This window comes from Gymnogyps californianus, chromosome 4, assembly GCF_018139145.2.
Source record: "Gymnogyps californianus isolate 813 chromosome 4, ASM1813914v2, whole genome shotgun sequence".
Taxonomy (NCBI): domain Eukaryota; kingdom Metazoa; phylum Chordata; class Aves; order Accipitriformes; family Cathartidae; genus Gymnogyps; species Gymnogyps californianus.
The window spans coordinates 21,249,146-21,264,284 of record NC_059474.1 but is presented as its reverse complement, the minus strand read 5'-3'; the positions used below and the strand labels follow the sequence as shown (position 1 = coordinate 21,264,284).

The following is a 15,139-nucleotide window of genomic DNA, read 5'->3' as shown; positions in this document are numbered from 1 at the left end:
TCTTCTCCATCTCTGAATTCTATGACTCAGATATAAAATCTTTCCTACAGTGTTGCTGATCCCTGCTCACACCATTATGTATAGGAATAAACAGATATTCAGTGAAAGCCAGAGAATGGAAGGAGATGTTGTTGTTGTAGTCACTTAGAGAAAAGGGGAAAGCAGTGCTTTCCTGGAAATGTTTGTTTCAACCCTGTTACTATATCCTCTAGTGTTATCCTTACATATAAATTTTATTAGCACACTGTGTGTCATTGACACCAGCTGGAATATAATCAGGAGTATGAAAGTCACTTATATAACGCATACCACAATGATGGGGCATATGGTCACCCTGTAAACTCTCATATTTCAGACACAAATTTTCTGTCTCCAAGAATGATTGGAAACCTATGATCAAGGCATCAAGGGGTTAAATGCTTTGGCCAAGATCAGACAAAATTTTGTGCCAGAAAAGAGGTTAGAGGGAAAAAAATTCATTTTAATGTAAAGACACTGACAAAGGCAAATCGATCTTCCTTGTCCAATAAGCATCACACACACAAAAGGAGTACTTGGTCTGTAACAATTCTCATTCAATATCAGAGAAGAAGTTGTTTTAATAAGTGCAGAGAAAGCATTTTCAGTGGGAATTTATATAAGGTTATCTTCCTATTGACCTGAATGGCATTGGATCAGACTTTTATTTGACCTTGCCATCCTCTCGTTCATTCTCAAAAGTCTTCTATATCAGTTGGTAAATCACTTAGTCTTCTAAGTCACTCATCCCAGTTTCCTTGCCAGTCACTTAAGATGATAACTGAAGCCTTGGGATACTATCTGTTAGTAAAAATACAGGAGAAATGCAGTGTTACTTTAACTGATCAAGAACAAATTGCCATATTCGTGTAAAAACTAGTATAGATATTTCTAATTAAACTTGTCATCAGAAGAAGCAGCTGCTAATTATGGTAGCAACAGCAGTTTAATTGACATGGGAGCTTAATATCTTTGTTTGATTTTGTACTACTGACAAATAACAAATTGAAAAAAATGAAAGAACCAGCATCAGGCATTTGGTTGGAATTGATTAACATTTAAATATGATCAATCCAAGACATGAAGCATCATTAATCCAGGTAGTGACCCCTAGTTATGTTGCTCAATTGCCCACAGATCCACAAACCTTGTAGCTGAATTAATAACATTAATTTTATCCTTTCCAACACTGGCTAACTAAAACAACAGTATGTTATTAACAGTGGCATAAGTAAAACCAGCGATACAAACATCTTGACACAATGCAAAAACATTTATGCTCACTTTATATGGCACAGTAAGCCAATGCTTTGGTCTTCTGTGGATCAACTGCATAAGTCTCCCTCATTTGAGAAATCAACTGTCAAGAAACAATTGCAGTTAAGACATTTTCACACTTAAACTCAATTATATAGTTAGGTTTCTGACAAATTTAAAAGCAGAGTCGTACATTTCTTTCCACTGTTCTCAAAGCAAATAATCCATTAATCTTTTACCATAGGCTTGCTAAAGATGGATTACTCACAATCTTTCCCATGAAAGTCATGATATTTGGAAATTCACAGGTGAAGCTTTTTGTTTACTCGGAAGGGAGTATCCTCAAAGACACTAGTATTTCAAGAAGGCATTACTTTTGATTATATAATACTGAGGCACAGTATTAGTCATATATTTCTCTACAAACTTCCAGCTGCAGACATCTACGTCATGATAGAAAACTTAAGCAAAAAACAACCACCACTGCAGCAGGACTGCACAAGTCATGCAAGCCTGTCCTGGCTGGAGAATCCTAAGATGATACTGAGAAAGTATTGAAGCATTTAAAATGCAGACTGATCAGTCACTGATAAAGATGTAAGGAAGATAGGTCTTTTATACAAAGTTAAAAGGAAACCAAAACAAAGCATCTAAAAGACTTTGGTATCCTGGCCTCGTCAGAACACTCTCAGGTTTTGCCATTGAATTCAGGGCAAGCAAGAAATTAAAAAAGGTGTGTGTTCATATTAATATTAAGGCTGTTCTTTAAAAAGCTTATCTAGACACAGATATCTAGGTACAGAAGACTTTGTTCAGGCCTTTTGCTGCATGAGCATATTCCTGTAATTCCAACATTTCTGTTACAGCGCTGGGCCATCCCGAGTTTAACTTAAGCTGTCTGCAGAGTCTGCAGCCAAAAAAACTACTCAGTGAAAGAGGCACTAGTAGAAAATTTGGAAGGACACAAATTCCATTCTCTCATTTACAAAAAGGTTTCTGTCTGCTTGGGGAATGAATTCTTTTGGGCCCAGATCCCTTGTGGGCCAGTACTTCTACAGAAAGTTGTTAAGGAACTTGTTTTGAGTCTGGATTCCATATAACTAAAAAGCAGATAAAAAGACTTTCGTATTTCACCCAGATATCAGAAGAATGATCACAATGTATTTGGTCACTCTGGTGACGGTCACATAATTGTCACTAGCTTGCAGAGTACTAAGATGTGTTATCAGAAGAGCTAGTTGAAACCCTTCTAATCTTGGTGAAAAAAAAGTGGTAAATAAATTCGTCTCTCTACATAACTCATTTTCCTTTCTAGCAAAAATTGTCAGGCCCTGAAAGAATAAAATCTGGCAAGTTCTCTTTGACAATGTCTGTCATTCTTGATAGTTTGGGAAATAAAAAGAAGGTTTAATCAGGTCATCTTCAAATGTCTTGAATTTATATTCTAGCTCCACTGAAGCCAGTCACCCTAAGAACATTAAGATACTTCAGAATCCCAAATTAATTTGATGCAACTGCCACTCAGCTCCTGTCCTAGTACTTTCTGTTTGCTAGGCACAACAAACTACTTTAATAACAATTCAGATAGGGCAGAGTTAAGGAACAATACATACTGTGCTTTTAGAGAAATTATTTTATTGCCTACAGCATCACTAGACTCAGATTTCTGAGTAGAAACAAAAAGTCGCAGGTTATATTTACAGGAAACACAAGATGTGCTATACAACGTGTATGTGATTCCCACTTTGTAAAGACAGTATTGCGATTTCATTTAACCTTAGAAACTACCATTGCTGCCATTAAACTTGCACTCTTTTACAGTCTGTAGAAAAGGTATTATTTTACAGCTACTTGGTACTTTCCTTTTTACCCCTCAGTAGTCAAAAATCTTATATTCTTGTACAGCTCATCTTCAGGATACAAGCAACTCCCCCAAAGTATCTGTCATTAAGGGCTACAAAGCATGAACAATTGGATGCAGATTACCTGGTCTATCCACAACACTTATGCATCCCCATTACCATGGTGCCTGAGCACTTCACAATCTTAAATGCACTTATTCTCATAAAACAAGAGAAGTGCTACCGTCAGCATTTTCTAGAAAGAGAACAGAGGCACAGAAAGTCTAAGGGACTTTCTGTGAAGTCAGTGACAGAGGCCAGCACTCAGACTAGTGGATTCACCTCTCCGTTGTTTTATTTTGCCCCAAGCGAAGTATTCAGATAGAAACAGTCTATATATAGAGTTCTCTGACACATTAATCTGTATGTGCATGTGTAATGCAGAGAGCCTAGCGAAATTGTGCCCTGACCTAGTTAGGGGCTCCAGATGCTTCTGTAGGCTAAATAATTATGATAGCAATTATGTTAATTTAGAATAAAGTTACTGAAGCCAATCAAGTTATTCCAGCATTACATCAATCCGAGATGAGAATTGAGCACTGAGTGACACATCCACTAATGTTTTTAGACCTTTTTAGAGTGTTCATAGCCCACATGATGCATTCAATTGCCTCCTTAAATCTAAAGTGTGTCCAGAGTAACAGGAAAGTGCTGTCCAAGCAGAAAGACTCTCTTGTTCAATAAACTCTGTCCTCTGAAGTACTAGTATTACTAGAGGAGAAAAGCTTCTTTAAGCTTTCTTCTGTTATCTCAAATGTTCTAAAACTGTGTAAAATTGTTTAGAGGTTACAGCGGCATTTCTGCTTTTACAGCTCATTTAACTATGCAATTAGACATTACAATAGATATGGAAGATTTAAAATTAGATATGCTTATCTTCAGTGCATGGGTCAGTACTTTTAACTTTAAAACAAATTAACATTTTGCTTCTCAACCCCCTCCCCTCTCTACCACAAAATGAGGGTGTTTATCTTAACTCAGCAATTCTCATGACTTCCATCAGATGGTAGGAGGCAAAGGGATAAGTTTTCTAGATTTAAAAAGAAAGTGTTGCTGTAAAGCAATTGCAAGATAGCCAGACCAATAATGCATTTTTTAAATGTAGAGGGAAACGTGTGCGAATACAAAATTTCCATGATAGGAAGGTGAACATCCTGTCCAATGACTGGTAATTCAGTGCTGGAAATTACATCACCCTGAATAGATATACAATATTATATTTCTATTTAAAATGGAGAAACTGAATGTCAGCAAAGTGGGGGACAAAGTGGCAGAGGAATATTGCACCTTTAATAGGATTTTGAATTCAAATATGCTGAGCAAAACTGCTTAAAATTGTATCTGAATAACAAACAGATAACGTTTTCATTTAAAAAACAAGCCAGCTGCTGGATCAACACGTAGCTATAAAATCCATTCTTTTATGAAGAGGATGAGAAAATATACCCTGGAAATAGAAATGAGAAGTGAAATCTCAGCCATGTGGCCTTCTTCAGACTATGGAAGGAAAAATATAACAAGGTTAACTTTGTTCTTTTTGTCTGCAGCCCAAAGAAAGTCTCAAAGCCACAATGTCACTTCTCATCACAGTTTCTATTTCTAGCGTAGGAGAGGGAGGTTTGGGGGTGGATAGGGGAGAGGTTTAAGTTTGGGGGGTTTTTTCCCTTCCATTTTCTTTCACTCTCAGAATAGCATTACTTGTATTTAATATTCTACATAATCTTGGAGTATTTTATGTGAGAAATTATGCATACTAGTAAGCAAGAACAGTGTCACAGGCTACCGAATATCCACATTTCTGGGAGATTAAGAACTCTACTGACTCCAGAAAGAGTACTTCCAGTGACCAATACCAAGTATGACTGAAACGGAATGGAATAGATCTTCATTCACTTGAGGCTTTGTCTAGGACACATCAAAATCAATAGAAATTGACTTTTTTTTTATTTTGATGGGTGCAAGATCAGTTATTTATCTCTTATTCTCAGCAGTTTCCAATGACGTGTATGTCAATAATGAACCCTTTATCCTCATTGATATTGAGGCACCACTGGAAACAGATCATCTTTTCTACACAGAAAACAAAAAACAACCCCCTAAAGCATCTCTGGTTGTAAAACAATGCAGAAAGTATAGTTTTAGGAGTCAGAACATTTGTGGAATTAGGCATAAATTTTCAAACAGCTATGTTTTTTCGACGTCCAGCTAAGGAAACTAAGGGCTGAATTCCCAGCCTCACCAAGGCCTCCTTTGGTATCACTTGCAGAGCTGAGTGTCCAGTATCACTGGAATGACACCTATCAAACTCAAAACCTGGCACTTTTGTTCAAGTGTTGCAATAGCTCATGGCTTCTCTCTCAGAGCCTACTAATTGAGACAACCAGCAGCTGTGCAACAAAATACAAATGAGATATGCAAACTGCTTTTTGTCAGACAGGGATCCACCAACTAAGGTGGAACATCCCCCCTCAGGGGTGGTGACCCATATCACCAATGGGAGAAAAAAAAATAGTCAACCACTAATTCATTAGATGAAATGAGCATCTCAAGTCCTGAAACAAATCCCCCAATGTCACTATTGGGGTTCGACAGCAGTACAGGAACATACAAAAAGAATTTTACTGCAAGATCAAGATTTTAATTGTTTTTTTTTCCCTTCTTATTTTTTTTTAATCTCAGGAAAAATCACTGACATATTCAAGTATTGCCCCAATCCACCAGGCTTTATTCTCAGGAATTTAAGTTATTTTCAAAACCATGCTTAACTCCTGAATTAATTTTATTTGTCATTATTTGATTAGAAGTTGTAGAAATTGTTTTTGCTTAATCAGATCTTATTTGAGCTCTGGCTAGCAAAGTGATATGAACTGAAAAAAATGAGAAATGCAGAGAAAACTCAGGTTTTCCTCATCACTTCCTTTTCCAAGCAAAATCCCCATAATTTTTTTAAAATTATTTTTTAATGAAATACTTCAAATCTGCACCCATTTGGCTGTAACATCATACCATAGGCTGGTAAATATGTTTGGAAGAAAAAACTTAGTGAACATGCTGAAAGTAAACACATTTTCGTGAGCACATTAAACTTTGTCCCGCAGGGTTGCAGAGGCGCTGAACACAGAGAGCATTTTCATTTAAAGAACTGGTAAAGCTCTTGGTGTTCTTGCTATCAGTGCTCACCTAGTTTAGCTAAGTTATTAAATTAAAATTTAATGAAGGACCAAGGTTGAAATTCTGCCCCACTGCACAAAGCTTATAAATACCCTACAAAGATACTGCATCGTCATGATAAATTATACATGTAATGGTGCTGAAAGTTATGTAAATTCAAAAAAAACTTTAATAAAGTTGTACTCTAACTGACATTGATTGTGTACAGTTGCAGACACAACTTTATCAACTGATTCTGAGCTGCAATAAAAGAGAAATATGTATTCTCTTCTCTTGTTTATTCCCTGGAAGAATAAACTGAAAATCACCAAATTATCCTCCCTTCACAACTGTCTGAATATTAATTGCAAGCTTGAAGGGCAACAAAACACATACAGCATCGCCAGGACTAGTAATTAATCTGAAAGTTTCAGACTCTGACATATTGTGTACACAGTGCTGAAGTGATAACCCAGAGAATGTATTCCTCCTTTGCTGCTGATGGTCTATGATCATTCTTGTAGATACATTCAGAATTTAAATTTTTCAGACTACAGACAGAATAAAATGCAGACCTTTAGAAATTAACCCTAAGCAAAAAAGTCACTATGGAAAGGAAAATTCGGCACTATTTGTAAGTAATTTTGGTGCTTAAGTATTAATAAGGAATATTCCTATCTTTTTTTATAAAATTAAAAATTGTGTTTCAACCTATTTTAAAATAAAACTGTGGTTAAACCACCATGCCAGTCGGTCAGTTCTTCAGTGGTTTCAGCTATTACCCTTTACAACTGATTCCAACATAAACAAAATTTGGCAACACGGAGCTCACAGAATGCTAACAAGCAAACTCTCCCACTTAGGGCAAAATTTTTGCACTTGTTATTGTTGCATTTACTGCAGCATCTGCTGGTAAGGATCATTTTTCCTTACTCTGATTATTTGCACAAGGTTTAGTCCTTTACAAGCACACTGTAAAGGACTAAAGGAGTCTGCTGACATTACTCTCTAAGGAAAGCATTTCCCAAAGGGCTAGTAAGAGACAATGAGGACAGATACAAAGTATTCCAGTTTTCTCCAGTCTTTCTAACTTCTTTGGAGAAAAAAAGTCTATTCCTGTATAACTGGAAACTTGCTGCCCTCCCAAAGCTCAAACTCATGTGTAAATGATGCAGATACCTCAAAGCTTGCAGGGAGTCTGCAACAATAGCACTTAGGCATCAGCTGCACTGTGCATGTTGTTGGAGAGTAGATCATTTTACTCATTAGAAAAGATGTAAAAAGAAAGATGAAGACACAGTGTGAATGTACAATCCAGCTCAGTAACTTCTCATTTTGGTATGCCTCTAACAGGTACTAGAGGACTTGATTCTTGATTGATATAATTTTCTGAAGAATAGTTCAATTTTCAAAAACTGGGAAGTATGCCATATAATCGGTTTGATGGCTATACGCACACTAAATTTGAGTATGTCCATATTTGTTTCACCTGCTCTCCCCAGTCTGGCTAAATGCAAGACACTTGTAATCTGGAAGCAACAGACATATTAGTGAAACACTCAAGAGAACATAAATACCTCTTATATGCAAGGTGCACCTTGCCTTTTCATAATCTTTCTAAAAATCAATGGCAAGCACAGATACTCTTAATTTTCAGCAGAAGATATTAGCTTTATCAGAGCACAACATCATCCGTAATTCTTAGAGTATATGACATAACACATTCAGGGTTCACTTGGGCACCTTGCGTGCCACTGTATTGTGGTCATGGGTTCACAGAGTGAGACTGCTGACTGAAAAATGTAGCATTCTGAGAGCGATAAGCATTCAAAACCTAGACTTTTGAGTTCCAGGTTATCTGGGGTAGAATGAATTTTGGATTTGCCGTCTTATAAAGTCTAATATTACCAGAAGTTCTTCAACATAACAATCATTAAACAAGGAAAAAAATAGATAAAAGACATGACACAATGCATCATCAGATCATTTCATCAAACCAATCAGAGAACAGTGATAAGAACATAAAGAACTCAGACTTTGAAAGCATCACAGTTCACTTATGTTCAGGCAGTGACTTAATTCATCTTATTATAAAGCCAGATAAAAACAGATTGGGTTCAGAACAGAACATATCCTAGGAAAAGAAATATTCAAATACACATTTTTGGGGTGGAGTCTTTTGTCCTTCTAGAGGAAAACAGTAAAAGTGCCCACACATCACAGAAGTTCTTAAATAAATGACAGTAAAACCCTTATTGACAGCATTACACACAAACTCCACTTTCAGCAGGATATTCTTTAACGTGATGTGCCAAAGACTCTCTTCAGTAAAAACTTCTAAGGAGACCTCCCTTCTTGCTGGGTAATGGTACTGAGAAGCAATTATTCCCTTATTCTCTATGGTGGCCAGGTGGGAGTTTCAGGCTAACACCTGCAGTTGCCCTTTCTTTGCCCCCTCCCATGGGCAAATGAACTATACAAGCCACTAAATCTTTTCATCTTTATCTTTTAGCTTCTTAAGGAAAGCTAGTTTCACCTGACCCTCCCAAGACCTGCAGTTAGGGTGGAGCATTCCAGGGCTGCTAAAGCAGAAATTCAAAGGGCATTCCTCCCACCTCTTCAAACCTAGCCACCAGCAACTCAGTAACATCTGACCTGAGATGCTGTATATAAAAGTACCAACAAATCAGTATGACACCTCAGTACTATAACACCTCAGGTGATTGTTTCTAAGTTTTAAGATCAGAAGTGCAAAGAAACTTTTGATAACCGAGTGTCAAAAATAATCAGAGAAAGAGCTATGTTGTTTGTAGTCCTAAATGATAAATGCTTGTCCATAAATGCTCAGCACCTGATACAAATTCTCAGATGGCCAACAATACCTTAACCTCTACACCAAGCCAAATAAAGTCCTCTCCCTACAGTTATATGTATATTCATTCCTGGAGAGCTTGGGTGTCAAACACGATATTTCTGGTGGGTAGAAACATTCTCATTTCCTCCCCATATCTGCAGATACTGTTTTAGTTTGTTTATAAACAGATCTCCTCTCTTTCTCTCTGACATGTGCATATCCATGTGCACCCACTGTGACCATGAAAGCATCCATGAAAAGTGGAACTAAATGAAGAAGAATTTCAGATACTTTAAAGGTGTGGATAGTTGAGCAGTGCCAAAACAAGGTGAAATATGGGAGTTAATCCCCCTTCCAAATACAATCGTACAATTCAGACCTCTAACACTATGTAGAGATAGCTCTTAGTACTTGTTTTGCAAGAGTAGGGTTTTTCCTCTGTCAGCTTTTGACTCTAGTCTTTCATTTTCTTTACTTTCTCATAAGCGCCTCAGAACAAAATATTTTATTTCACGGTGAATGGAACCTTTTGTGTCAAACTAAATGAAATGTTTCAGTCTTTCATTTCAGCAAGAAATATTCCATTCATTACTATTTGAATAATTCTCTCCCTTTCTCTTTCCCTTCCCCTCCCCTTAATTTTATAGTCTGATCTGGCAAGGAAACATCTGACACGACTGCACAGGGTGTCAGACATTCCTCTCTCTCATTGACTAATTTCTATGAAATTTGACAGTCCAAGTTCAAAGCTACTATGTGAGTTTTGTGAAAATTGGTGTCTCACGAGACGGTAGAGACCATATTAGTATTCCCACTGAAGAAAAGGCAGAGAGAACTTCGTATTTGACAGCCACTGCTGGGCTGGTCAACACATATTTAGTATCTATCTGGTCAATTTACATGTGTTGTGCTCTAGACCAGCACATACACTGTCTCTCACCCAGTGAGTAAACCAGAAAGCAGGTTGAGATTCAGGGGGACTGACAACAGTATGAGGATGGTCCTCAGGAACTCAGAAGAGATCTAGAAGTATCTCAGTGCTGAGTTTGAGGTCCTTGCAGTGGGATGGGAGGGTGTCATAGGAGACATAAGACATAAATCCATCATAAACCAGGCCTCTGTTGCTCCTTTGCCTGTAGAACTATTTGGTTTAGATTGCCTGCCAAACCAAAATCGACTGTTTACACAACTTTCAAATTCCACCCACCTCAAATTCTGAAAAATGAACACTTACCAACTGGGAAATTTGGGGGGGTTCACTTCACAGTAACTTCTCCAGCTCTGTGTTAATTTCTGCAGACACTACCAGTAAGACAGTCAAGAACCCCTGTAGGGTTATTTTCTCTGCAGAAGCAGTGAAAATCATTTGCTGTCCCTGAAGTCTCAGGCACAGTGCTCCCTCATTCATACAAATGAGCTTCCAGACCAGTTCAGTCCTCCTTCCCATGAAACCCTGCTGCACTGATTAAGGCATTGGCCTGCATTCACTAAAATTTCCATCTCTTTATTCGCCCTTAATAAAAAATTGAGGCTGACCGTGATTAAGGAGGCCACCAACAGCCAAGAGTGAAATATCTGCCTGGAGGGCACCTGACTAAGGCAAAGTTCATAGCTCATGTAACCTATTCAATTTTCTTGGATCCACCCAATCAGACATGTCAGTTTACTAAGGGCAGTTGTCTGTGTCTGCGTATGTATTCCAATTCCTCCCACGCCAGGGAGGAATTATGTGGGAATGTAGGTTCTCTTTTTTGAAAATACTTTCAGACTATGTATAAACCAAGGTGTAATGAAGGTCCTTAGTTGATATGTGCTTGAACCTGCAGCTCTGCTGAAAAAAAAGTAATATATATCTCTCTCCTTTTTTCTTTGATTCACAAGAGGAGTGGGATCCTTTAAAAAACTGTCTTCTTTCTCATGCAAATCTTACCAAAGTCATTCCATATACCTATGAACTGTAAAAAATATAGTTCGTCTGCTTACTTGTGAACATAATTGTGCTTAACTATCCTCACTCAGGCTAAGCAACACATCACATTACTGTATAGATAATCCTTGTAATATTTAGAGTGCTACCCAATGCAAATAAGAATGCAGACTTCACAACCTGAGTATCTTGTGGAGTCTAAGAGCCAAGAACAAAACAATGCAAAAAAAAAAAAATTTTTTTTCATGATACCAGTATATGTTTATGGATCCAAGTGACTAATTGAATGGCTAGCATAAAAACACATTCATGATTGGAAATTGATTGTATTTTTTTCAAACAGAGCTGAAGCTTTCCTGGGGTTTAACCTGTCATTTGCATAGGTTAATTTTAAATGGCAGTGCAAATTTAGCTTGAAAAGATAATTATAATATTTCACCTCCTTTCATCTCAGGTTATGTAAATGAGACTTTAATCTTTTTGCAGTTCATATTATATTAATAAGTAAAAAAAAAAAAATCTTGATTTATGTTATGCTGTCAATCACTTGATAGCAGCGGACGCAAATGAAAGCATGTGGGTACAAATCAGGCTAATTTCCAACTATTCTCTTATGTCTTTCTTTTTATCTATAGGGTTAAGGTACATATTCCAGATAAGGAAGTGAACAGAGAGGTAGTTTTGACAGGTATCTTGTTAGATTTATATGTCATTTTTATCAGTAGTAAATGAATTCATCTCTCTGATAAGCAGACTATTTCTTAGACAGATGGTTCTTTATGCAGTATTTCATTGTCTAAGGCTTCACATTGCTGCTTAGGATCAACCAGCTCACACACATATACTTACAGTTGCTAAAAGTCTTCCTTACCCCACTCTTTTTGGTTGTCCATGGTGAGAGTAAGGCCAAAATCATTTTGCTCTGGTTTCTCCCTTCCATTTTCATACAAGTTGTGGATCTTATTGCATACCTCAGAGCTTCTGCATATTGCAACATCCTTCACAAATTGTTCGAAGAGTGGCACAACTCAGCTGGAATCAGGATGGGCCAAGGCACTAATGGCTTATCTTTGCTTTCAACTCACACTTTTATTCCAAGGATGTGAAATGGATGAAAACAGGTCCAGTTCCTAATCATCATCATCAGGTGACATTGGTTTTTTATCTGTATGTAAACTTTGTTCCCCATTTCACAGCTGAAATAGTTTCTGGGCCTTGTGACCATCAACCTGTCACAGCAGGACTCAATGTTGGGCAGCTAGAGATTTTCTTACTGTCAATTGATTTCTTTGTTCTGCAAAACCTAGACAAGGCCTGTTTCCTTCATGAGAAATACTGCAGAAATTATTTCCTACAGAAAGTCTGGAAAAGGCCTTCTGTCTCTTCGGATCGCTCCAGAACTCCCATTATAACTTCAAAACAGATCCAGGCAGAGAAACACTTCTGTCTCACTGAGCCCTACATTTACTCCTAGGAGTAGGTATACTTGGACAATGTGATCTGGACAAGATGTGTCTCCATTCACACAGCTTCTTTGTGGCACAAAGGAAGACTGACAAGATCTAATAGTCGGAAGAAATGTAAGTGGTTTAATGAGCAAAACCAAGACTTTTTTTTTATGTCGCCAATCCTTTCTATAGGAATTTCATGTATAGAAGTACTTGTACATTGGTATCATCAGCAGCCTAAGAATAATTTCTCATTTCACCATAAAACATCTCTTACCAGTTAAAAATCCAGTTTTCAGAACTGTTGTCCCATAGTTGCAGTTTCATCAGGCCTTGATCCACCCACCTGTCACCTGTGATGTTTTTAACATGATTCTTAATGCATAAATGGTAATACTAGAGAGTTCAAATAATCCTCTGACTGCCTAAAAGTATTTGAATCCAGGCCATCTCCTTTTTTAAGATTTTCAAAAGTCTATTGTTCTCTAAAACTACTTTTTCACATTAAAGTGTTCTCATGTTATTATCTCCATCGGCTCAAACCAAACCAAAGGCAACCAGAATTTTAATCCTTCTGATGTGTTGTAAAATAGCCCTTGATAATCATTGTCCAGTCCTTGAAAAGAAGATTTCTCATTGAAAGGAAATGGTGGACTTTCTACTGGTATGGAAGATAACCGACACCTGTAAAAAGAGATCGTCTAAGAGAAAAAATTATACAGACAGATTCTCAGTTGCTATAAATAAAAAATAACTTTTATCAGTAGAAAATTTGGCTTATGGTTTATGTATGAACATTACCTAAGCCAGCCTTCATCCCTCTCCTACACCAAACTCAGTCTTTCTGCGGATTTCAAAGTGTTTTCTGTATCATTTTATAGATTTCAAGGAGAAAAGTAAGCAGAAATGCTGGAATGAGAAAGTCTTTTTCCAGTATCTGATCTGGATTGAAAGAAAAGTCACCAAGCACATTCTTACTTTTTTCGAATCGGAAGGTTTTTGATTACCATCAGACATTGTAGTTTGCATATATCTAAACTATGTCTGTAGTTTGAAATTTGCTTATTACAGTGCCCTTCCAAAGTAAGCTATCTTAAAATTTTCACAGTGGTTTTCTAAAGGAAGTAATTTAATAAAATGTAACATGATGTTGTGCTTCCTGACTCTGTGTGGGGAGGTTCCACCTTATTACTTTTCCTTCGTTTTCTCCCACACATGTACAAATGCATGCACTCTTCCTCCCACGTTTTCATAAAATATGCAGTGTAGAATTACTGCACTGACAAGAAAATAGAAATAATTAAGTCCTCTGCTTTACCACTAGATCATCCAGGTCACATTCCTACGGTCCACTTTCAGTGTAATAAAGTATTATTAGACACTTTGACCCATTAAAATCGATAGGACTACTGATGGACATAGCTGATACAACATTTGCAGAAAAGCATTTTTCCCCAGTGAGAATATGGATCAGATTCTTTTATTCTCTTCTTCCTGCTCTTGTTTTCACTGCTACTCACATGAAAGCAATGACAATTTTGAAAAATTAAGTAGGGCTTTCCTTAGCTGCTACACAAATAAGAATTTTTCTTTTTTTTTTCTGAAGGCTAAATGATGTTTGTTCACTAGACTTTGTCTTTCAGCCATGCAAAACAACCTAGTTTGTATGAAACCTCTTCTAAGGCCTAAAATTCAGTGTAGTGAAAAAATTGCCTTTTGCCTTCTCTTACAAGGTGAAACAAAGTACAAAAAATTAAAAGTTCAGCTTTGGTAATGACACTAAAGTATTCAGGAATGTAAAAAGGAGAGAGAGCGCACGCTAGAACTTTGCTCCATGGCTTGCAGTGAAAGTGTTTTACAGTAAAAGGTTGTTTTAGTCTTGGGAATTAATCTACTTTCTGTTTTTAATGTGTTACATAGTCTACTCCAGAGTAGTAAAATAATAATTCCAGTACTGAAAGCATTTTCGTTATTTGTTTTTTCTCCAAAGAACAAATTACCTGGGAAAAGCTCCCAGCTGAAAGGCTTAAATATTCAGTGGATCAGGATTTGCAAAGCAATGTTCGTTCTTAGTTTATCTTTTTTTTTTCAAGAAGAAATCCTTGTTGCTCAGAATTACACCAAAAGGCAATCCTGCAAAGTAAACAATCTTTTTTGTAACAGAGATTAAGGAAAAAAATAAAATAAAAATTTAAGCATCTCATTCATAGGAGCAGAGTCCCCTTTTTAAAATAAAAATCTATACCTTTTATGCTTATCACTCAAGTTCTTTTCTTGAAGCCAATCAGACTGTAGCTAGTGTATTGAATAGGCACACAATAAGCAGCTGTTGCTTTACTAAACTAATATCTATTAAACAAAATGGTCGTAAGTGCATCAATCTAATGTAATAGCAAGAACGTCATTGAAATAGAAAGTTGTCACAGGATCAATGTCCCCTGCCTTGAAAATAAACATTGTGGTTTCGACTCAGCACTTATCAAGCAGCAGGAGACCATTATCCTGTGATAACATCCTATTCTATTGACATTATCTGTTAACTAGAGATACTCAGCGAAATATCAGCTTTGCTCACTTTGGATAA

General features: G+C 36.9%; 1 long non-coding RNA gene across 1 annotated transcript; it reads right to left on the bottom strand.

Annotated features, from left to right (window-relative positions):
- Nucleotides 1-270: 270 nt before the first annotated feature.
- Nucleotides 271-12,099, bottom strand: LOC127016153 (uncharacterized). The gene is made up of 3 exons (XR_007766439.1): nt 11,979-12,099; nt 1,303-1,378; nt 271-819 (listed from the first exon to the last, which is right to left on the bottom strand). It is a non-coding gene; the product is annotated as an uncharacterized LOC127016153 (long non-coding RNA).
- Between the last annotated feature and the right edge of the window lie 3,040 nt (nt 12,100-15,139).